The sequence below is a fragment of the Triturus cristatus genome, chromosome 8 (assembly GCF_964204655.1).
Source record: "Triturus cristatus chromosome 8, aTriCri1.1, whole genome shotgun sequence".
In the NCBI taxonomy this organism is placed as follows: domain Eukaryota; kingdom Metazoa; phylum Chordata; class Amphibia; order Caudata; family Salamandridae; genus Triturus; species Triturus cristatus.
In genome coordinates, this window is record NC_140591.1 from 1,426,928,819 (window position 1) to 1,426,954,334 (window position 25,516).

The 25,516-nt window shown below is 44.7% G+C and overlaps 1 protein-coding gene across 1 annotated transcript in view; it reads left to right on the forward strand.

Annotated features, from left to right (window-relative positions):
* Positions 1-11,321, forward strand: part of CREBZF (CREB/ATF bZIP transcription factor) — a 103,204-nt gene extending 91,883 nt beyond the window's left edge. Inside the window, exon 5 of the transcript XR_014967932.1 lies at positions 8,493-11,321. The gene's annotated coding sequence lies outside the window, so the exon portion shown is untranslated. The remainder of the gene's footprint in view (positions 1-8,492) is intronic.
* The last annotated feature ends 14,195 nt before the right edge of the window (positions 11,322-25,516 follow it).

Sequence of the window (25,516 nt, forward strand, 5' to 3'; positions counted from 1 at the left end):
GCTTTCCCTCTGCACTAATATAAGGCAGACCTTGTTTATGCTTGTATAGGTTTATGCTAGACCACACTGAATATCAAGTGTTTACAGTCTTCCCTGTGTAAAAAATAAATAAAACTGCCATTAAAGCCTTAATGGATGGTTTAGATTGATAATTCCAAATATGGCCCCAGGACCTATCTGGAACCTCAATGTGATCCTCACAAGACTCATGGGTCCTCCTTTTAAACCCCTACACTCATGCCAATTACAGTGCTTGTCTTGGAAGGTGGCTTTCTTCATCTCAATCACCTCCCTTAGAGGGATTAGTGAGCTTCAAACTCTTATAGTCCAAGAACCATTTATTCAAGTTCACTTAGATAGGGTGGTTCATCATACCAACCCCAAATTTCTACCTAAGGTTGTTTCGCTTTTCCACGTAATCTAGAGCTGCCCTGTCTTTTCCCCCCACAACTAGAGTCTGGCAGAAAGTATATCACATTCTAGTTGTCAATATCAAGAGTGCTTGTGCACTGAATTGATAGAACTAAGCCCTTTCAAAAGAATACTCTGCTGTTTTGTAGCCTTTGTAAAACGCCACAGAGGATGTGCCGTTCCAAAAGCTGGCCAGATGGATCGCTAAGTTCATCCAGATATGCTATGCAAGGCTAAGCATACACAAGCCCACTCTACACACAAAAAGAGCACAACCCTAGTTTTTTAGGTGATATCCCTATAGCAGATATCTGCAAAGCTGCTTGCTACCCGGTAAACACTTCACTTCTTCACCAAGCATTCCTGTATTGGTGTTCGAGCACGCTAACAGGCTTTAGTTGGCCAAGCTGCCCTGACAACACTCTTTCAAACATGCATCATCAGCTCGCTAACCGCCAATTTAAAATGGGACTGCTTTGTATTCTGTGCTACGCGAATGAATCTACAGTCGCACATGCAAAATGTTACTCGCCATACAACCATTGGTTTGTAGAGTGTAGTGCTATATTTATGCACATGCAGACTCTCATCTCTGGAAGTCAGCCATGATCACAGATGTTTGTCATTCTTTAGTATGCACAGCACACTCTTAAACACTGCACTCCACTTACATTACTCGCCCCCTGTGCAGAAAATAATCTGAGCTGGAGTCAGTGAGCGAATGCATTCTGAAACAATGGTGGAGTCACAGCAGGTCTTGTGTCTCAGAGTTCTTTGAAGAAAAACAAGTTGCACTCCTCGTGGCCCAATACTAGATGGCAGGAGTATGTAGAGCATGTGAATCTACAGTACTACAGGCTACAAACGCATTGTTATAGGTTAAGTAGCAGTTTTCATTTAGGCAATTAGACTTAGTTTGTGACCTGTTGCAGAAATTGCACTGTTGACTTTTACAGGCCACGTTTTGTGGTTTGTTTTATTTTTGCCCTAGCTAAGGTTTGCAATAGGTACTATACAATGATTTATCCATTTCTCTGTCCAACTTTCGTTCAAGGCAGCAGTAGTGATGTGTTTTCTAATACATATTTCCATAACTGCCTTTCATTATTCCTCAGTGGGCCCTTAACTTAGTCCTTACACCCTTCGAGACAATGGACTGTTTCTTGCTGAGACAGATTACAATTACACTGGTTTTCCTCATTGCAGTTACGTTTATGTGCGGTTAGTGAGCTGCTTGCATTGTTAGTGCATTTTCCCTTCACCACCACCTTTGCTGGCAACTTGGTGCTGCGGACTGGAGCTGCAGTGATGCTGAAAAACGTGTCACCCTTCCACATGCTTTCCCTCCTTTCTTCTCCCAACTGCGTCTACGGCTGAGGGGAGGCTTCACGGCTGCAACCAGAAAAAGCCCAAAGCTTTTACGTCAAGCACGCGAGAGAGTACTAAGTGGAGGACAAGCAGTTTGTTGGCTTTACTGGGGCAGAAAAAAGGGAATGCAGTGTAGAAGCTACTACATCAAATTCTGCAGACATGCAGCTCTGAAAGTGATGCACTTCTGCACTAGCAGCCAGTCCAGTGAGTAACTCTGGTGATATATGATCATGTTTCTGTAAGTTAAGGACCAGTCTTCGTGCCACATTTTTCACACATCATGGCAGCGCTATAGTTTCTTGGAAAGAAGGCCTGCAGAATACACCATTAGTATGGTCCAGTTTGGAAATGATAAAATCCAAAAATTGTTTGTGATGCTTCTTATCAAAGTGGGCAATGTCTTGTACTGTAGAAGACAAAGTGCTTCTCGATATACTGCCCCCGCATGCATGTCTCACAATTAAGTTCAGCATCCCATAAGACTGCCCCTTTATTTATTGATTAGTAAAAGATGGTGGAATCCTATATAACTCGAGGTTGGAGAAGCATAGATAAGTCTTGTATTCCTTTTTATACTCTTAGAACACCAAAGGGTCCTCTCTCGTCTGCATATGGTTGGTAACTCTGGCCTCTCGTCTTGATGATCGGAAACACAAGCTTTAAGTGGATGCTCGTAAGAAATGGAGACCCGTGACTTTTTTGTCAACTCTCCCTTCACAGATTATGAAAGGGCCATACTTAACGATACCCTGTCTACACCACATGAAAAAAAACATCGAAACCATCTCAAAGCTGCATAACAAAAAAAAATGTATTTTATGATTTTGGCAAACATAACACATAAATAGCAGTACGCACCGGCAACAGATAGATTCTTAGTTTCTAGTGGCTGTTGGCTCATACCTTTCGATATCATATTCCAACATTGTTTCAGGACTTTGGCAGACAGGGTTATTTGCTGTTTACAAGGACTATAATCAATGCCCTCTCCCCCCAACCTGCAATATACAGCGTTACCCAGTTGTTCTTGCGGCCTAATTGTTTTTTTGTTTTTTTCTTACTTACATTGTTATTAACATATGATAACACTATCATTTCAGTTGCTTTCCACTATATTTCGACCCTCTGTGATTTCCAGTTTATTCGATTCTCTTTCCTTGCCTGGGCTACCTAGGGTGGTTTGGTGTCATCACTCTTTTTGTTTGACTAATTACAAATCTCATTCCACACATCTTTGTATTTGTTTCGAACTTCTGGACCGTTTGGTCAATGCCCTCATCTCTGCCTGTACCCATTTACCGAAGTCCAAATACCACCTCAAATGCGGGGATACATCAGATTTCAAACACATCGTAATTTGTTTTTTGGCCAGTACTATAGGCACGTTTACATGGCAGTCTGTCTTTTAGATCTCATCAGAAGTAGACCTACATCTGCAGCCAACTCCGGTTCAGGTCAGTGACCTCCATTGCACGTTTAAAAACTACTCTTTAGTATGTTGTGAGTCATGTACAGGACATGCACCAGACTTTTAATCTCATCCTCGATCTTTTCTTTTTCCAAAAGTAAACTCTCTTTCTCTCGGCATGTTCAATTCGTATATTCATCATTCCAAGAGATGATGATGAGTATGAGATTTTCCCACTCATTCAATAAATCACTGTCTAGATCCTCGCAGGATGGAAATATGTCTTGTTAGGCCCCTAGGGACCCGTTTCAAATCTATGTATCTTTTAAGAATGATGGCATCTCACTCCACCTTTTGGAATGATGAATATACTAATTAAACATGCCATGAGAAAGAGAGAGCGTTTACTTTTGGAAATATAAAAGATTGAGGATGGGATTAAAAGTCTCAATCTAGAGGAAGTAACTGATGAGAACTACGCCATCTTGAAGGAGGTTTTGACTTCACACCAATTGTAAATAAAGAAGAAAAACATGAGAAAACTGAAAGGAGATGATGATCATAATTATCGTAATGGCAGGATTTTTACATTTGTCCGTAAATTTGATGGGATCAAGCCAAGTCAACAATTACTATAGTAGGATTCTGGGCCACTTCCGAATTCAACCTCAGCCAGTGAATTGCATGTTTCTAGCATCACTAGTGAGATCAGTGAGCCACAAGATCCCGCCAAATCGCCCTCTTTTTTTAAGCAGGCACCGGGGATACTCTATCTACACGTGGTGACTTTATGCTATGGCCCCCCATAACCGTTTCTCTGGAGTAGACTAACTTGGTTTACTAAATAAACAACTACACAGAGAATTTGATGAATATGTATGTATACATCAGATATTTGAGTTATACAGCCCTAGGTGTCCCAGGGTCTTGGTAACACCAACAGCATCTTATCCTTTCCGCCGCCATCTTGCTCTCCTCCGCCGGTCGCAGACTGATGACGCACCCAAGTGGAAAGGATGGGATGCTGTTGGTGTTACCAAGACCCCTGGGACACCTGTGCTGGGAAGGTTACGTAAGGCTCCAGGAGGAGCATAGTTCCGGAGCACTCTTAACGATTCTGTAGAGTTTCGCAGAAGAGGTTGAAAAGTATCTCAGAAGCGCATAAGGGGAACCAGCCAGATAAGAGCCGGCAGCCCGTGTCCGGAGCTGCGGACATGGCCTCGGGCTGCCGGACAGTGTTTGCCAGAATGGAAGCAACATGATACGATGCGTTTACGTTTATTGTGTTGAATATGGATGCCGAGTCTCCTGCCCCACCTGGGGGTGCTGCTGTGAAGTTTGAGGACGTAGTTGCTGAAGAAAAACAAGGCTCCCTCGGAGAGCACGTCAGGAGCCGCGAACGCGTGTGCGGGAATGGCATGGCAGAGGGGGTGGAGTCTCGCCACGCCTGGCTGAGCTAAGGCACGGTCTCCTTCGCAAAGCTTTCTTGTCTTTGAGGCCATATGTTTGAAACACATGGCCCACTAAAGATAAGAAAAGCTTTTACCACAGACGTAAAGGAACCGAGCCAGTCCAACTGGGACGGCTCTAAAAGAGAGAAGTGTACGTCACTAGATGCTCTTTTCCAATGGCTCGCCACCGTTTAGCATAAACGGTGACGCCAGCCAATGGAAAAGAGGGGCGGGGCTTAAAGCCCACTCGAAATCTACCCTAAAACGTTAAATCTCGCCAGCGAGACTGTGCATGTCTGCGCAGCCTACGCTAGCCAAGACCTAAAAAGTGCTTGTAGGCCACATTGTTTACCATTTGTCGGCTTGCGTGGCACTCTTCTTTACCGCCTTGTAATTCGTCATGGAAGACCTAACCTCATTTCCGTTACTCTCGCTGTTGCTCTCTGTGGCGCACGGAGCTGGCACTTTGATTGATTCAATGTAATCAGTGCCTGTCCGAGCTCCAAAGGTACCATTTTGTTCTCTTTAACTTTTAGTGCCCTGTAAATAGAAGGAATGTGACTGGCAAAAACGTACCCAGCACGACGAACAAAATAGCAAAGATTTATTTTTTATAGTTCACTTTCTTTTATTTTGCTGAGTCTCACTGCGCTCATGTTTTCTTTTATTTTGCTGAGTCTCACTGCGCTCATGTTTTCTTTTGTTTTTGCTTGTGGGTGTTCTTTTCAAAAGATGATAAATTTTATTGCTAAGCGTCATTGTTTCTTATGTGTAATTTCTGAAATGATGCTTTAACATATAATCGTGCAATATACTCTAATCCGCTCCACTCCCAACCAAATCCACCCCACCTCACTATACCCCACTCCAATCCACCCCAGACCCCTCCACTCCAATTCACTTACCCAAATGCAATCCACCACACTTCGATTCTCCAAATCACCCCACTCCAATCTATCCCACTCCAATTTGCTCCAATCCAAAGCAATCTGCCCCACTTCAATCCAAAGCAATCTGCCCCACTCCAATCCAAAACCATCTGCCCCCCTTGAATCCAAAACAATCTGCTCCACTCTGCCCACTGCAATCCAAAGCAATCTAACCGATTCTACTCTAATCTGCCCTACCCTAATCCAAAACAATCTGCTCCAATCCAAAACAGTCCGCCCCACTCCAGTCCAAAAGAATCTGCCCCACTGTACTCTGTGCCCCACCCTAATCCAAAACATTTTATCCAAATCAGTCTGCCCACTCCAATCAGTCTGCCCCACTCTACTCTAATCTGCCCCACTGTAATTCTAAACAATCTGCCCCATCCAAATCCAAAACAACCTGCCCCACTTCAATCCAATCTGCCCCACTCTAATCTAAAAAAAACCAAAACTGCCACACTTTAATCTGCCCCACTCTACCCTGCCCCTTTCCATTCCAAAATAATCTGCCCCATTCTGTTCTGCCCCCACTTAACTCTGCCCCCACCAACCTTTCCCACTCTAATCCAAAACACTCTGCCCCACTCAATCTGCCCAACTCTATTGTGCTCCTCTCCATTCCAAAACAATCTGTCCCTCTTCATTCCAAAACAAACTGCCCCACTCTACTCTGCCCCTCTCCATTCCACAACAATCTGCCTAGCTCCAATCCAAAACAATTCACCCCAATCCAATCTACACCACTCCAATCCACCCTCTCCATCAATCTACCCCACCCCACCCCAATGCATTCTGCCCCACACATAAATGCCCAGTAAAGGATTTGCACGAGGACTCCTCTGCAGGGAGCATGAGGATTGGATGCTGTCACAGTCTCATGGCCGAACAACCTACTTTATGCGTTCCACCCCCTTTACCCTGGTTCCCTAACTTCTGCAGGAGGACAGGGTTTTGATAATGGTGGTTCTTTTTTGGCCCAGGAATTCATGGTTTTCAATCCACAAATCGCTGGCTCTTCAGGATTCTTGGTTGCGTCTTCTTCATCCTTCTCCTCTCGGGTTCTTGGACAGAATTATCTCCCCTAGAGGCTGCAACTGTCGGTTTGAAAGTTGAGAGATGGGGTTGACAGCATGAGGGACTAGCTTTCATTTGGCAGTTGCTGTTCTGAATTCCTGATGCCCTTCGACTTTACATTCATATGGGCGCCATTGGGCACATTTCTAAAAATGCTGTGCAGAGCATGTTTCTCCTGTGACTTACCCTCTGCCTGATGTGTTGCAGTTTCTATCGGATGGTTGTTCGTTTCTACGTTGAGGGCCCAATGGGCGGCCATCAAGGCCTTTAGAGATCCATGGCGGAACTTAAGTGATTCAGGTGATTTGGCATCCTGTTTGAAAGTTCTGTCCTCATTCTAGGCCCATGGTCAAGCATTTGTTTCCCCTGTTGGATTTACCTTTGGTTTTAAGGGCTTTGACGTCTGATCCTTTTGAGCCTCTCGACCATACAGGTATTAAGTTTGGCACCCTGGAAGTGTTTTATTTTTTTTTACTGGCAATTACATCTGCTACACTAATTGGGCAGTTTTCAGTTTTTATAACCAGGGAACTTTTCCTTACTTTTTTTGATGACAGGATGGTCCTTCGACCAGATCCATCCTTTGTTCCAAAATTGCATCTACCTATCTTAGTTATCAGGAGGTTGTTCTCATAGCTCTTATTGATTTGTATGAGCCTTCTCATGAAGTTGGTTGGCACCTTCTGGATGTGAAGCGGACGCTGGAGGTCTATTTAGCCAGGACAAAGCCTTTTCGTAAATCTTACTATATTTTATGTTACTATTGCTTTCTCTAACATGGGAAAAAGGCATATGTAGTTTCCATTAGCAGGTGGATCAAGAAAGCTGTTTCCCTGGCTTATTCTGCCTCTGGTACCCTCCTCCTACCCCCAATCATCCCACCTTTCCCGAGAAGGATTCAGGGCCGCTCTGCTAGAAGTCTTTCTTCTCCTTGGGCTGAGGCGGGGGGTTGGTAGGTTGCGTTGCTGAGATATGTGGTGCAGCTACATGGGCAGCTCTGAATAAGTTTGCGCCGTTATTGACGTCAAAATCTTTTGCATGCACATAAGAATTTTGGGCTTGTGGTCTTGGATTTGGCTTTGTTCTAGATTTCTTTTATTTTGTTTTTCATTCACCTGTGTGAATTTTGGCAGCATTTCTGGTTTTCTTTACAATTATGATCTGAAGGTCTTGTGGCTGCTTTGGTACTCCTGATTAGGAAAGAATGAGACTAGGACATAAAGGATGTTAAGGTATTTTTTTCAATTACTGGTAATCTTCACTTCACTAATCCTGGTGAGGTTTGTCCCTGTCCCATTCATTCCATCCCTCCCGGAATGCTAGACCTTCAGTAGTTTTGGAGGGAGCTTAGAGTTCCAGGAGGAATGCTGAGCATGAAGTACCCTTATTAGATATTTCCCGTGAGGGAGAAACACTTGCAAGCATTTCTGGTTTTGGGAGGTGGATCACCTCATTAATGAATGAGATGTGGACAAATGGAACTAAAAGTAATGCAGATTACCTGTACGTAATTGAACATTAACCTGACGGCGGTGGTCTGTACTATGAATAAATGTGACTAGGAGCTAGCACGAGTTACCGTTACGAGTGGGTACATTGTTCTGTGTGAGCCTTTATCTGGAGCATTCATTATTCTAATGTTAGCCCTATATGTGTGCACTGATATGGATGTGTTTGAAATGTTAACATCTTTGCAGGTTTGGTAGTATGCTTTCTGTCAATCACAAGCGACATTTTCTGCACCTTATGTGGATAAGTTCTCAGCGCTAAGCTTTTTGAGTTAACTTGGGTATGTGATGAAGCTGTATTTGTTATTGTTGACACTTATTCTCTTCTTTTTTTCAGAATGAGGAGCTGTCCAATAAGGAGTCTGTCGTTCTTGCCAATGGACTACCTGATCTACACAGTTATTTAAGGCATCATAAATGTGGTGTGGCATCGGTCTTGCCAACCTACCATACATTTGTACTACAATCACTTATAGCGTGCCATCGCCTGCAGTTGAAGTGTGAAAAGGAGCTTTCTGATGCTCACCAGTACTTCAAGATGTGTGGGAAATTGTGAATATTGTAAGAAGAAATTGATGTGGGACCTTGGTTAGGTTTTGTTCATGTTGGATTTGGAAATAAAGTCCATGGTTTTACTTGACAGTTGATGCGCTGGAAGGAGCTTTTGCCAAATGTTACCATCAGGACCCAAATTAACACACAACAGTCCCTTTCACGCTGCATGAGTTTAAAACAAGTTACCAAATTTCCATTATTTATAATGGTCCTCTCTCCCGCCGATGAATTTTGTATATTTGACAGGGATTGGCAAAGAGTGGACAGAATTCTAACAATGAGGACCTAAATAAAGCAATAATTCATTCAATATAACCAAAATCGACATTAATAAAGACACTGATTACTTATCAATATACCTTTATCTATATTAATGTGAATGCTCATTAAGTACAATACAGCTCGAATCCTACATCATCACACAAGAGAAACAACAATATAATAATTCATAATATAATCTCAAAACCGTGTCATGAGTGGATAGGAGAAGACACAAAACAGTAAAGAACATTTGCAAAATATGATTAATGCAAATTTAGAATATACGAACCTATAGCACAAAATGCTAGGAGTTTGAAAGCTACTCTCTGGCCGGAAAAGTAAGCTGGGGCACCTTCAAGAAGGTATGAGGAGCAAAGAGAGTCGGGAACAGCAGAACAGACAACCAGTTAATTTAGGAAACAGCAACACAGCTCTCTCCTCTCGCAAAGTCAGTCTCACCTCAAGCCTAACTATAGATTCTAACACTAGTAATTATACCCTAATTCACTAAAGGTCCAACCCTGTATCAATACACAAAAAATCCTCAAATCCCATTGGACTAGACCAGGGGGTGTCTGGACACTCCATTTCCTGTGTACCTAGCTTTTCAACAGTTCCTTTATCTTTAGAGAACTTTCATCATTGTCCTTCAGCAGATGAAACTCCGATAATCTCTTCCGCGGCTTGCACATTTCTCCAACTCGCTAATGTATCAAACTCCTAGCACAAGCGTCCACATACTCCGGTCGGCAATGAGATTCCATTAATAACGTTCATTACTTCCTCCGCACAGCCTTGGCCATTAGGAACTCACAAAAGACAAAATACATTTCTTTGCAGCCTATGTTTTACAAAGCAAATTAAACCTAAAAAGACTCTTGAGGCATTCTCTGCAGAACAGTAAAACGTGCTCTAGGGAAAACAAATACATGTGATTATCATTGTCACTTTAGAAAACTCCACTATTGATGCTTCTATAAATGTTTTGCATTTCTCTTCACGTTATGTACATTATTTTTAAACGGTGAAAAGGAAAATACCATGTCTCTTTTAAACTTATTGCTTCTATCATTATTTTCTTTGGTTGTTGTGTCTGCATAAATCATTCACATTTGAGACCTATTATAAGAGCACTGGAAATGCTGATTTCTTTCCAGCACGCATTTGCTCAATTTCATCTCCCCTTTTTAGTTTTGCACAGTTTATTTTCACACCATTTTGTTAATAATCCTCACAATGAGAAGTTTGATCCGAGCAGGTTTAATTTCGCAAAACCCTGCTCCATCATAGTTGAGAGCAATCCCAACTTCACTCCACCCACCAAATACTGTTATTGGCTATGATGTTTGTTTCCAGACCATGTGTATTGCCCATTCATTCAAGTAAAAATTGTGTTTTTTCAACAAAATTCAGAGGAACAAAGTTGGCATTTCAGATTGAATGTAGACTGTTTTTAAGAGTGCCGTCCTGGTGTTCGAGTGGTGTTGCAATGTCATTCCTCGTCCAGTTAGGCGAAAATGGGGTTATGCTCGAGAGACAGAATATTGGTCGAAGTTAAGACACCTTTTGCAGTTGACCCTCGGAACTGCCTCGACTCTGAAAACCAATCAAAATCTCCTGAGGTATAAAGAGGTTTGAGGGAGGGAAACCTTATTGCCAAAATAAAGGCTTCAATATGTGATGCTGACCAAAAAATAATACTTGATATGAAAAGGGGAAGCTGTTAGGACTCTCAATGTTGATGTATTGACATGACATTGAATTTCACAACATTGATCTCTATCTGCAGAATGGCTCTATCAATGGAGATTGGGTGTGCCTATTTTGAGATTAAACACCCAAGAGCCCGAATTTGTCAGAAATAAAGGGGGTGATGGTGCCTTTTCATGTTTGAATTGGTATGCCAGTGTTGCTCCTCGCATACTACAAAATGCTACTAACAAACTGGGGTGAAGACTTCTACCTCTCCTATTGTTTCATGAGTATTTGTTTTAGTAGCAAATGTGGGAAGGATAATTGGGAGTGGATGGGAAATGGGCAATACTCGCTCCTACCTGGGAGGAAAATTTAAGGAGGGGTTTATGGAAGGTCATGCTAATACAAAAACATACCAACAAAAGTTATTGTAAGAGCTATTCACACACTACACGTCTATAGTTACTCCATCGTTAACGATGTCCATACTGGTGTAGATGTACTCCTGCTAGTCTTGGAGCAAGTCCAGCGCTATAGATGGTCACTGTATTTGTCTTTTTTTGTATGTTGAGATCATCTTTTTAAATGGTACCTTTTAATGTTGTGATTTTAATTGTACATTTACTTAACTGCTTTATAAATATTAATTTTATGACGTTATTGTGTGTTTATGTGTATAGGCCGAGATTTACAAAGATTTCTAACCTGGATTTTGCTTTGGGTCTGCATAGAAGTAACCAGACCTGTGGAAGCCTGAGACAAAATCCAGGTTTGTATTTACAAACTGACGCAAATGGAGATTTGTGCTGGTTTGTAATTGAATGTAGTGTAAAATACTGCCTTGAGTTCCTTTGCGACAAGGGGGCATGCCATGGGCGGTGCATCTTCTCATGGGTTTTGACACAAATCCATATATACAAAGGGGATGTATGATGATACAACGCGTACCATCACAGCGCGGTATGTTACATCACGGTTTTGACAACGCAAGTCGTTACATTGACTTGCGTTGGAGGGCGCTGGATTTAGGAATAGTGTGAATTACTATTCCAACTCCAGTCTACGTACAGTAGGGAAGGTGTTGGAATAGTAATTCACACTATTCCTTAGTCTAGAGCGCTCTCCAGTGCAAGTCGGTGTAACGACTTTCGCTGTTAAAACCACGATATAACCATACCGCGTTGTAATGGTTTCGTGGTAAAGGATGTTTCCCATACAAAGGATTGTAGATCTAGATTTGTAACAAAATCGTGCACCTCCCTGAGGATGGTGTAAAAAATGTTTTGTTTTTTTATTTCTCCTTGTTTCTTCCTCTGTGCATCTGTACTTTATTCTGCAGCACATATATGAAGAGGAAATTTCCTTAAACCATAGGAACCCATTCATGCATAAAAAAGTAGTCTGACCACATTGCAGACACCCTTGCATTAAGGCACAACAGTGCCTGTGTTGCTGCATGGCTGCGGACAGTGCACCATTGCAGGGAAAGTGCAGAACTGTACAACATTTTTGTAGCTACAGTGCAGTTCTGCTGTCTGCAGTTCACACAACACAGTGTAGCAACGTTGCTTGCCTTACCTTGTGTCAACTCTTGGTAAATGTGGGATGTCATTTTTTTAGGGAAAATATATGTTCGAGGCATATGAGCTGCAGATCACACACTTAGGATAAGATCGCCATCTGGTGTTGGGCCCGGATGATTGCAGGTTGTTGTTGTCTTCGGAAGAAGCCTTTTGGTCACGAGATAGGTGACTCCTCCTCTGGACAACAGTGCGCATGGGCATCCACTCCATCCTAAGATTGTTTTTTCCGCCATTGGGTTCGGATGAACTTTTCCACTCCGGCTGAAAACTTCTGAAAATCCAGCTTTCGAAACCAACAACCTTTACAACTCGACGTCGAAATCCAATCGGACCGGATACGGCTCATGGAAAGGACACCTTTTAAAAAATGCCCCCAATGTGGAGCAAAGTTCCCCCACAGTGACCAACACGAGGTCTGCAACCTGTGCCTCTCGCCGGAACATAACTAATCCAACTGTCCAGCCTGCGCCGTATTCCGTTCCAAGAAAACCATCCGGGACCGAAGAGCTCGACGCCATATCATGGCCAGACCAGCTCCAGAACCAGAGGACATCTTTGCCCAGGATGTCCCGGAAGACGATTCCGAAGACCTCCAAATCGCATCCGAGGCGGACGATTCTGATGACCTCATCACTCCGGGGCAACGAGTGAGTACCAGTGCCCCAACCCCCCAAAAAAGACATTGGTCAAGACTCCGCCAGCTGGCCCCAGTCGCAACCGAAAATTGTCTTCAGAAGCCCCGCCCTCGGGCCCGGCTCCGAAGAAATATAAGCCTGCAGGTGGCTCGGGCTCGAGCAAACCACATGTTATTGTGCCCACAATACCTTTGGCACCGAAGCAGGCTCCGAAACTATCGAGGCCGAAATCTCCACCGGCACCAAAACGTTCTTCGGCACCGAAATCTCCGCCGGCACCGAAAAGTTCTTCGGCACCGAAACCATAGTCGGTACCGAAAAAAGTCCACAAAGACTCTACCGATCACCCAAAACATAGATCGGAACCGAAAAAGTCGGCACCAAAGCCACTTTCGGACAATGAAGAACTTTTTCGCCCGGATCCCACGCAAAAAAGGATTTATATCAATCGAAACAAGCATTGGCATAGCCAATAGGTCTCGCATTTGGGACCTTATAAGTGTTTAGCCATGCAACAGTTGCATAGCTAAATACTTATAAGGTCCCAAAAGCGAGACCTATTGGCTATGCAAAGCGGCCGTGAAAGTGATCGCGGTAAAGTGCGGAGCGTGCGCCCGCTCACATGCACTGTAGCTTTAGGCTGGCCTGGTAGCACTTTTTGGAGCCCTCTCAATAAGTTTCGCCAGACCAGCGCATGCGCTGGGTCATGCGAGACCTTAAAACGGACATGTCGCCGCTGTGCCATACAAGAAAAGGAAGCTGGACACAACACCTCCTCCAGCTCCCATAAAGAAGAAGGACTTTGCCACCTCACCCATTCGTCCTTCCTCTCCTATATCACCTCTCATCCCACCCCCTCTGCCCCCATCTCCTTCTCCTCTACCATCTCTTTCACATACACCACCTCCACAGGATGATGATGATGACTTAGGGGGAGGGGGGGATCCGGATGACCTTAATAATCCTAATGATCCTAATACACTCCCGGATAAGGCACCCTTAGACGACTGGGCTTACCCTTTACCTGATAGTCCTGATCCCACTACATACCCCTCCAAGCCCTCCCCTCCTGATGACCACCTAGGGTTTGGACAGCTGATAAACAGGGCGGCGCTTTTCCATGGCGTCACCATGCACTCAGATACACCTGAAGAGGACTTTCTTCTAGACACATTTGAGCAGTCGCAAAAATCAGTTCAGATCTTGCCCATGATTAAGGGAGTCATAAAACACGCCTCAGAGGTTTTTAAAGACCCTGTTAGAGCTAGGGTTCTTAACCCTCGAATTGAAAAAAAATACAGACCGGCCCCACAGGATCCTGCATACATTAAAGCACAGCTCCCTCTAGACTCTTTAGTCGTTTCAAACGCAAGAAAGCGGGCTAACTCCCAAACAACAGGAGACACACCGCCCCCAGACAAAGAGTCCACGCTATTAGAGGCCTCGGGCAAAAGAGTTGCAGCACAAGCTGCTAACCATTGGCGTATTGCCAACACACAAGCTCTATTAGCCCGGTCTGATCGGGCTCATTATGATCAGCTAGAAGATCTTTTACAACACCTGCCAGATCAGTACAAATCCCAGGCCAATGACCTCATCCAAGAGGGAAAACTCATATCTAATGCATCAATCAAATGTGCACTAGACGCAGCGGACACTGCCTATAGGGCGGTCAACACAAGCATACTACTTAGACGCCACGCATGGCTACGTATTTCAGGCTTTAAGCCGGAAGTACAAACAACAATTCTTGCTCAACCATTCAACCAAGAGCAACTATTTGGACCCGCAGTAGATACTGCACTAGAGAAGATGAAGAAAGATAACGAGACTGCTAAATCAATGGGAGAATTACAGTCTCCACAACCGTGAGGCTCCTTTCGACGCTCCTTTTATAGGGGAGCCTCCAAAAATGTGGGAACAGACACCTCTTCCACTTTCAAAACCTCCGCACAAACATCACCTAACAGAGGATATTTTAGAGGAGGATATAGGGGAAACAACACCAAGGGCCGAGGTCTGGGCAATACCAACACCCGCACCTCTCCAGCCACTAAACAGTGACTTGCCCCCACTCCCCCCAGACCATTCCACTCCAGTCGGTGGAAGACTCCAACAGTTCCTACCTGTCTGGAATTCCATCACAACAGACAAGTGGGTAAGACAAATTATCCAGTTTGGTAACTGCCTCGAACTCACAAACACCTCCCCACACATACCACCCAAACACCGTCCAATGTCACCACACCATCTTACACTCCTCAAACAGGAAATTCGGTCCTTGCTTCAAAAACACGCAATAGAACCAGTTCCACTCCAGCATCAGGGTACAGGAGTATATTCTCTATACTTCCTAATTCCCAAAAAGGACAAGACTTTAAGACCCATACTCGACCTCAGACTACTAAACCAGTACATACACTCGGATCACTTCCATATGATCACTCTCCAACAAGTCCTCCCACTACTTCAACAAGGCGACTTCCTTGCCACATTGGACCTCAAGGACGCATACTTTCACATCCCCATGCATCCGGCTCACAGGAAGTACCTAAGATTTGTGGTAGACAGACAGCACTATCAGTTTACAGTCCTCCCATTCGGAGTAACAACTGCACCCAGTGTATTCACCAAATGCTTAGCAGTAGTGGCAGCGCACCTCAGGAGACAACAAATCCATATCTTCCCGTATCTCGACGATTGGCTCATAAAACCCAATACTCTCGACAAATGCGTTCTCCACACTCACCGCACTATTCAAACCCTACACGACTTGGGATTTACCATCAACTATCCCAAATCTCAACTGCAACCCTCCCACATACATCAATATCTGGGAGCCACCACAAATACGTCCAAGGCCATAGCTTATCCCAGCACAGCCAGGATAGCCAACATACAAAACCTCATCTTAAAATTTCAAACTCAACACTCCCTTCCAGCAAGAGTGTTTATGCAACTGTTAGGCATGATGGCGTCATGCATCTCCATCGTGCCCCACGCACGACTTCAAATGCGTCCCTTGCAAGAATGTCTAGCACAACAGTGGAACCAGGCTCACGGACAACTTACCGATCTGGTGTTGGTGGACAGTCGCTCACTGAAATGGTGGAACACCATCAACCTGTCCAAAGTGCGACCGTTCTTAGAGTCTCTTCCACAAGTAGTGCTGACGACCGACGCATCTCTCACAGGGTGGGGAGCCCACCTCCTTCAACACACCACTCAGGGCAGATGGACCACTCAACAAAAACTGCTCCATATCAATCACCTAGAACTTCTAGCGGTGTTCCTAGCACTGAAATCCTTTCAAGTACATCTAAGGAACAAAACTGTCCTCATCCGCACAGACAACATGACGACAATGTATTACATACAAAAACAGGGGGGGACACATTCTCTCCAACTGTCCCAAGTCGCACAGAACATCTGGAGATGGGCAATTCCCCAAAACATCTACCTGCTAGCGGAACACCTTCCAGGGGTTCACAACCAGGTTGCCGATCTCCTAAGTCGTCAGACACAGTAAATCCACTATTCCCATTCTTCCAAAAATGGGGCCAACCAGACATAGACCTGTTCGCCACACACAAAAACGCAAAATGCCCAACCTTCGCCGCCAGGTTTCCACACCCACAGTCGAAGGGCAATGCAATATGGATGAACTGGTCAGGCAGATTTGCGTACGGTTTTCCGCCTCTCCCACTCATTCCATTTGTGGTACGCAAGCTCAAACAACTGATCCTAGTAGCTCCCACTTGGGCACGTCAACCCTGGTTCACGACACTTCTGGAACTATCGCTAGTTCCACATCAAAAATTGCGCCTTTCCCCCGCCCTATTAACCCAGAACCATGGTGAAATCAGACACCCAGATCCACAGCAACTGAACTTGGCAATCTGGCTCCTGAAGTCTTAGAGTTCGGTTACCGCAACCTCCCACCAGACTGTATGAATATCATAAAAGAAGCTAGAAGACCTACTACTAGGGCATGTTATGCTGCAAAATGGAAAAGATTTGCCAATTACTGCACTAACAATAATATACGTCCACTGGATGCTTCCATCCAAAACATTATTTGCTATTTACTACACTTGCAAAGATGCAATTTAGCGTATTCCTCCATACGTCTACACCTAGCAGCCTTAGCAGCCTACTTACAAAATAGACAACACCTGTCACTATTTAAGGTACCAGCCATCAAAGCCTTTATGGAAGGTCTCAAAAGAATTATTCCTCCAAGATTACCACCTTCCCCAGTGTGGAATCTAAATATTGTTCTAACAAGGCTCATGGGCCCTCCATTTGAACCTATGCATAAATGCGAACTGCAGTTCCTAACATGGAAAGTGGCTTTCCTTATAGCAATCACATCCCTGCGAAGGGTAAGTGAGATACAAGCCTTAACTCTTGGAGAACCATTCCTACAACTACATCGTAACAAAGTGGTTCTTAGGACAAACCCAAAATTCCTACCTAAAGTCATTTCCCCTTTCCATCTTAACCAATCAGTCGAGCTACCAGTCTTCTTCCCTAATCCAGACTCAGTAGCTGAGAGAGCCCTTCATACCTTAGATGTTAAAAGAGCCTTGCTTTATTACATCGACAGAACCAAACCTTTTCGCAAAACCAAACAACTGTTTGTTGCTTTCTCTCCACCACATAAAGGCAACCCCATTTCAAAATCAGGTATAGCCAGGTGGATAGTTAAATGTATCCAAATATGTTACCAAAAAGCTAAACGCACTCTTACAGTTCCCCCTAGGGCGCACTCCACGCGTAAAATAGGGCATTCTTTGGGAACATTCCCTTAGAAGATATTTGCAAAGCAGCCACATGGTCTACCACACACACCTTCACTAAACATTACTGTGTTGATGTGCAATCCAAACAACAAGCTTCCGTAGGCCAGCTGTCCTAAAAACTCTATTCCAAACTGCTGCAACGGATACAGGTGACCACCGCTAGGGGAGACACTGCTATATAGTCTATCCTAAGTGTGTGATCTGCAGCTCATATGCCTCGAATGGAATATGCTACTTACCAGTATGCATCTGTTCTTGGCATGTAGAGCTGCAGAGCCACACACGCCCACCCGCCTCCCCGGGACCTGTATCTGTTCCAGCATTGTCTTAATTACACACTACACATGGACATCCTTTCTCTTTTTTCTTATACACTCCATCATTTCCCATCATGGCGAAAAACAATCTGAGGATGGAGTGGATGCCCATGCGCACTGTTGTCCAGAGGAGGAGTCACCTATCTCGTGACCAAAAGGCTTCTTCCGAAGACAACAACAACCTGCATACATCCAAGCCCAACACAAGATGGCGATCTTATCCTAAGTGTGTGGCTCTGCAGCTCTACATGCCAAGAACAGATGCATACTGGTAAGTAGCATATTACATACTTAGCATCAAAGGTTAAAGGGACGTTAACGTTGGGTCAAAAAACGTCTGCTAAAACGTACTTTGTAAACAAACAAAAACACAAGATAGTTATCTCAAGTAACTATAGCTCACACCCCCACCATGCTTAGTGCTGTCCTCAATGATGTTTCAGATTTTGCAGTGATGTTATCAATGATGTAATAGAACATGTTATGAGTGATTAAATATGTGAGGTAATTAGCAGTGCATGGAAGGAGCACAAGTTGTAGTTACTTTAGAGCACAAGTCTTTTTCCACCAAAATTACCTTGACCAGTTTTAAACTGGGCCATTTTGGTTTGTCCTGCATTATGTTTAATTCAGGCTTGGGTAGTGGTCAAGGTCACCCATCCGGTACTGAAAGTCTCCTGTAAAATCATTTTCACACTTTTCTCACTCTGTTTGTGGCACTCTGTTCTCAGACATTACTCCCCCTTTTCCAGCACTGAAATATTAAGTATTCCTTGAGCGATAACAAACAAAATCACAAGTCCTCTGCTGAAGAAAGGTCCACCACAACCAATCAAATGCTTTTCAGTGCTGAGTAAAATGACAACCAAGGCAATCCCTCTCTTCTTTTTTTTTTATTTCTCAACTAAATGGAAAACCTGACAAATGTAAATGAACACCTACCTGTGCTTAAAGAACCCCAACTGATCAAGGAGAGTGTATTCAGTAGAACATACAATCTTCCATATGACTGGTCAGAAAGTTCTTAAAGATTTTAAGCTCATTGTCATGGTCTAGCAGAGGTCTGCTAGATTTCTGCTTCTATGTTATGTCCATGTCCCTCATAGAAGGCCTGACTACCTCAGTCTGCAAAAAAGAGCTGCACACACTGACCAAATGATGAGCCAGTATTGATCCGAATCTCCTATGCAAGGTCCCTGTAAACCCATCTGGGCCTTTGGCTATGTTCAACCAGAAGTATTTGATCATGCCCTCCATTAACAACTCTTACAAACAGTCTCTTGTTTCTGCACCCATTATTGGCATATCAGCGTCCCCAAATATAGGCATCCAACATCAGAGTGTACTCCTACTGTCCTTTATGGAGGTTCTGAAAGACTGTTTGCAAGGTTTCTTGTTTACTCACACTTGAGTCAGATAACCTATTGAGAACATTCCAAACATTATGGATAAGCAACTTATCTTTAGTGATTCTCACTCAGTCTTTACGCTAGTATTTTTATTATTTGTCTTTTTCATAAAAATATTGCGTCAATCTCAACAAGGTTCTTTCCACCATTTCTGTATTGAGCAGCTTAAACTGTCCTCTCCGGGTCGTAATCTCCCCCAAAGAAGAAATTCTTGAATTACCATTGATCTTCATTACTCTGCCTCCCCTGTTTACAGCATTTACACCTAAGTCTACCAAACCACATAATGGGCAGCGAATTCCCTTTGGCCATTTTCCCCTTGTGTAGATAAATGACAGACTACTCGTTCAACTTCCTTAAAACTAAGAGCCATATTTATGAGAGGAGTTGCGTTGCTCTTTCTCAGACTAAAGTCCAAAATGCTATTTATGAAGCCACGCAAGGACTCCTTGCGTGGCCCTGAGTGGCTCTATAAAGTGGAAACAACGCAATTCAGTGCAAATTGCTACATTGCGTTAGTCTGCCCTGGGAAGGGTTTGCGTGAGTGTTCCCACAGAACTCTCATGGATTTTGATGCATTCCCAGAATGTCATAGAAATGCACCTTCATGGGGGAGGGGGGGGCATAACGAGGAGAAATGTTTATTTCTCCTCGTTACTTCCTCTTTCTAGATGTGCTGCATTTTGCTCCTTCCTGCTCAAAAACAATGCTCCTTAGAATGCAGGCAAAACGGAGCCAGCCAGAGACAATGGCAGGAATGCGCTGTAGCCTATTAAATACGGGGCATTCCTGCCCTTTCCCTGTGATGTAGTGTAGCAAGTTGACTTGCTGTGCTGCGTCGCGTCACATTCTCAAATATGGGCCCAAGTTATGTGTTATGTTATCGGATTTGTAAAGCGCATGGCTGTCCCTGCAACGGGACGTCACAGTGCTGATTCCACAGATAACCAGACAGAAAAGGAGGGACGAGGCTGAGGATTAGGCATGGAAGAGCCAGGTCTTTACAGCCTTCCTGAATGCCCCATGATTTTGTATGCTTCTGATAGTACATGGAAGAGCGTTCCAGAGAGAGAAAGTAAAACTACCGACCATGGAGAGGCCCCTACTTTTCGCAACTCCTGCTAGGGGTTGATGTATATATTGAATAGTGTCGGGCTCAGAGCCGAACCCTGCGGCACCCTATGTCATGCAAAATGCACCTGCGAGTCATAGAGAGGGGAGATCACTTGAAAGGAGCTGTCTGACAGGAAGGATACAAACCAGTTTAGAGCTGCGTCACCCAGGCTGATCTCTTGTAAACCTTGCAGCTGAATCTTGCGCAATACAGTGTCGAAGGTGGCACTGAGATCGAGAAGGATCAGGGCTGAGGTATTGCCCTCGTCCAAAGAGCTCCACAAATGTTTAGTAACTGCCAACAGTGCTGACTCGATGCTGGGGCAGGGTCTAAAGCCATTTTGAGAGGGGTCCAGTATTTTGTTGGACTCTAAAAACATGGGGGCAGATTTATGTTCCCTGGCGCATCCCTGCAAATCAGCATGGATGCGCCAGGGAAGATGCGCCACGAAAGTTTACCCTTGCGCCACAATAGATGCGCCGCATCTACAATGCAGCGCATCGTGGCGCAAGGATAAACAGATGCGTGACGCATCTGATGGCGGAAGGTTGGCACATTGCTGGAGTTGCGTCGCAAAAGCGACGCAGCTCCAGCAAGGCTCGGGGGTGCCCTATCCTTACAATGCTGCGTCAATCCTTACGCCTGCTTCAAGCAGGCGCAGGGTTTCGACGCAGCATGGCCGGAAAAGTGACTGAGTGAAATCTTGTAGATTTCACTCAGCCACTTTTCAGAGGCGTTCCTGCGCCGTAACGCCCCCCCTGTGCAGGTACACCCACATGTGGCGCAAGCTATACAACGTGACGCATCTCCCTAGATGCGTCACGTTGTAAATGGGGCGCAACATGGCGCAGGGTTAACGCCGCCGCTGCGTCACAAAAGTGACGCAACGGCGGCGTAAAAGTGGCGCAAGTCCGTTATAAATCTGCCCCCAGGTCTAAATAGAGTTGATGTAAGACTTTGTAACATTGGCCTTGAAAGGAAGCAGTGAAATAAGGCAGAAGGTTTCAGGTTTAGATTCGTCCAGGGTAGGCTTTTTTAGCAGAGGGATGACCTTGGCATGTTTCCAAGAAGCAGGTACATCTGATGATGCCAAAGACAGTTATAGTTGCATCCGACAGAAAGTGGTTCTTCTAGGAGCAAAGGCCGCAATACTGAAGTAGCTCGAGGAGCAAGGAAAATTACATATAAATAATTAAAGGATTACCATCTCATGTCAATCCTTACTACTTGAGGAAGTACTCAAGCAAGATAGGAGGTTGACCCCACCTCATGTTTAAAAATAAAATAAAAATGAACTTAAAAACTGACTACAGTTTTTCAAAACCCAGTGAGATTTATTAGCCTGTACACCGTGACATGATTATTGGACGGAATTCAAAACAGCAGAAGCAAAAGAAGTATCCATTACACCTCCAATACGTAACGGGAGATCAGAAATAAAGGTATTGGTAGAAGCCAAAGTGGCCACAGCATAAATATCCTTCATGGAAGCTTCCTTGAAAGCGCCTCAGGAAGCAGACATGCTTCTAATTGAATGGCCCTAAACCTCCAAAGGAAGATCCTAGCATCTTACCCACCAACTTTTGGTAGCTATAGAGACACGTTGACCCTTAGTCACTCAAAGGTTACAACAACAAAAAATTGAGCAGTCGAAAACATTATCTGTCCAAACCACTAGACAATGACCTATGCAAATCTAAGGAAGACATTGCCTTTCGTCTGTGGTAGGATTGGGGAAAAACATGTAATACCAAATCCTGGACTACATGAAAACTTGAGAAAACCTTCGGCAGAAAGGTAGGGTCATGCCTAAGTACTACGTTTTCTCCCAGTCTGCGCATAGAAGAGATAGCCACCAAGAAAAAAAAACCTTTTGGCTCAGATTGAGTTTAGGGCTAAATTCCGATTCTTGTGCAAACCTGTGTTTGCACAGGATTGGAATTATGATGTGTAAGATAATTATCACACCCTCGCATCTTTCCCCTGATAAATTCTTGCAGGTCAAACCTGCTGAAACATATAGGAGGGAAAGGCCTGTAAAAAAGGGAAACCATGTGGAAATCTGTGTTGCATGCCGATGCTGCATGTCAGGTCTCATTTGGAAGATACAAACTCTGAATAGGAGGCATTTAAAATGTAGTAAATACCTCACACTTTTCCATCTCATTTCCAATGTGGGCTTTAATGTTAAAGCTTTAATAAAGGAATAGAATCCAATGGTTCAAAACCATTGACTTGGAGACCTTGTAGAAGAGGTAAATCCGAAGGAGGTACGGGAGGATGCATCACTGGATGTCTTAAGGTAAAGGTCCTTAAAGGATCCGCTCTGCTTTAGTTTTATTCTTTAGCTGCTCTACTTCGGTTAGTTCTAATGGCACTCCAATTACTTCTGTTGTAAAAAGCAGCCAAACCTCAGGAAGTCTAAGATTTTAGCCACAACACAAGTAACTGCTGAAGTTTTCTGAAAACATACCAACAGCTAAAACGTTTCCATTGTCTTGAGTAAACGTTAAGTAGGCTTGGGTGCCTAGAGTGATAGCTAGATAAGGATACCTAGGGAGAACATCTCAGGGAAATTAAACTCAGCCTCTCAAATTGCTGAACCCCCCCCGGACAGGTGCTGAAAAGACCTTTATTGGCAGCTTTAGAGAAAAGAGGGGAGATGGATGGATTGGGAAGATCCAAGTGGGCTGCACTGCCATCTGCTGTAGAAGAGAAAAAACAGTTTCTGTGGCCAGGCAGGTGCTATCAGGAGAACTTCCACATGATCTTCTGTAACACCCTGCTCAACAAGGCAAATTGGGGAAGGCATAAATGACACTGGATCTATATCTCTGCCTTCTGAGGATGGAGGAAGAGAGCAGAACCTTGGCAGAAGAGCATTCTGAGATGAGGTAAACTGGTCCAACCAGGTGTCTTGAACCTCCTTTGGGTGGAAAGGAGGAGGTATGGACACAGACCGAGAGCCTGACATTGGGAAAAGCCTTCTCAATCAATATGCACGCACATTCTCCACCTGAGGAATATAAACTGCTGAGATGAGTAGGAGACTCAACTCTGCCCAGTGACCTATCGTAAGAGGTTGAGATTCAGAATTCGGGTTTTCCCCAAGTGACTTTAATGAGCACCTGGGATCCACTGTCTCTCTGAATAAGAGCTGCCTGACTGGAAATCTGAGGGGCAAAAACTACGAGTGTTGTGAAAACTGCTGTTAATTCTTTCAACCTTTTTATTGCCGAAAACGCAGGAGTAAGATCTCCCTTCATTGTCCTCTGACCTAAGCCACTGGCATCCAACATTACTTCTACTGGGGGAGGATGAACTAGGGGAATCCTATTGACAAGATGTTCTGGATCTAACCACTACAGAAGATCCTTGTGAATTGCTAGAAAAACTAGCACCCATAGCTCGTAGACTTCTGATGAGTCATCCCAGTATGCCAGGAAATGGTTTACGGGGCAGGAGATGGAGGTGAGCCCAAGGCACAAGCAAAAGAGCAGCAGCCAAGTCCCCCTGTGCTCTTAACCAGTCCATGGAGAATGCCTTGGAGGGATTAAAGAGAGTACATCATTTTACCAAGGAGCCGCTGGGACAAAATGGCAGCCGGTAGAATCGGCTTGGAGCGGAACGGCTCCTGAACACCAGAGGAGCGGCAAAGGTCCGATTGTCCTCCTAGGAGCACCACAGACAAGTGGCAGGCACCTACGGCCCGCGACATCACCCGAGCGCACAACGGGAGAAGCTCGGCGGGGTGGACGGAAGGGCCACGGGGCGTCCTCCCCACACTCCCTCAACAAAACTTAATAGCAAGTGTTAGACCTGACATCCTTGGCGTGGGTTTTTCCCCTATCTTTTGCCTCTGCTACCTGGATTTTGATGCTATGCTGGATTTCGTTTTTGCTGGTTTAGATGCTTTGGACACTCTGCCACTGCTAATCAGTGCCAGAGTGTAAGTGCTCCCTGTGTAAAATATCATATTGATTGGATATACCTGATTGGCATATCTGTATCACCATGAAGTCCCTAGTAAAGTGCACTGTGTGTGCCAGGGCTGGTGATGACAGATGCTACTAGTGGGGCTGCAGCGCTGATTGCGCCACCCACCTGTGTAGCCCTAAAATGGTGTCTCAGGCCTGCCACCGCAGGCCTGCCTGCAGTCCCCGGACTGCCATGTCCTCCTGGCCAGTGTCCACACTGACCGGGCCTAACCCTTCCCTTTTTATACACGTCAGTCATCCCTATGGAAGGCCCAAGGTACCCCCCTGGGCAGGGTGCAGTGTATGTAAAAGGTAGAGCATGTACTAGTGCAGGTAACATGTTCTGGTAGTGAACAACGGCCATTTTGTGTGTTCACTGCTGCAAGGTTATCTTGCTCCATAGGCTAACATGGGGATGGCCGGTGCCAATGGCTATCGGCCTATCTTCTCATAGGAACAAGATAAGACATGAGTATTTGATATCCCTGAGCTCAGCATTTAATAACACATCTTGTAGGAGAGGTTGTTTCTAAATCCTGAGTTGGAGGACAGTACTTTTTAGAGAGTGGCTGTTCTCTTGTCTGACCCTTCTGTGTGCATGGGCGCGCTTGTGGATTGACTGTCTGGCTTGCGAGTGACAGGGGCTGGGGATTCCCCGGGAGGTTGGCTGAGTCAGCCATCTGCTGAATGGCGACATTTGCAAGAAGAGCGGAGGGAGGAGATAGCACCTGGGAGTGAATAGGGCTGTGCCTGCCTGCCACACTGCTGGCTCCACCTCCTGCTGGGCGGCTGACGACTCTGCCCCTCACTCTGAAAAGAAAGCAGAAGCCAGGAAAACAAAGTGCTCCAGCAACACCCAGAACTGGATCAGACCGGGCTCAGGACCCACTTGCACAAAGACTTCAAAGACTTTTAGGGGTATAAGTACAAGACCCCTGACAACAGATTTTTAGATTCTACCATCAAGAGGAACCTCTGCTGAAAGACGGACCGCTGAAGAACTAAAGGAA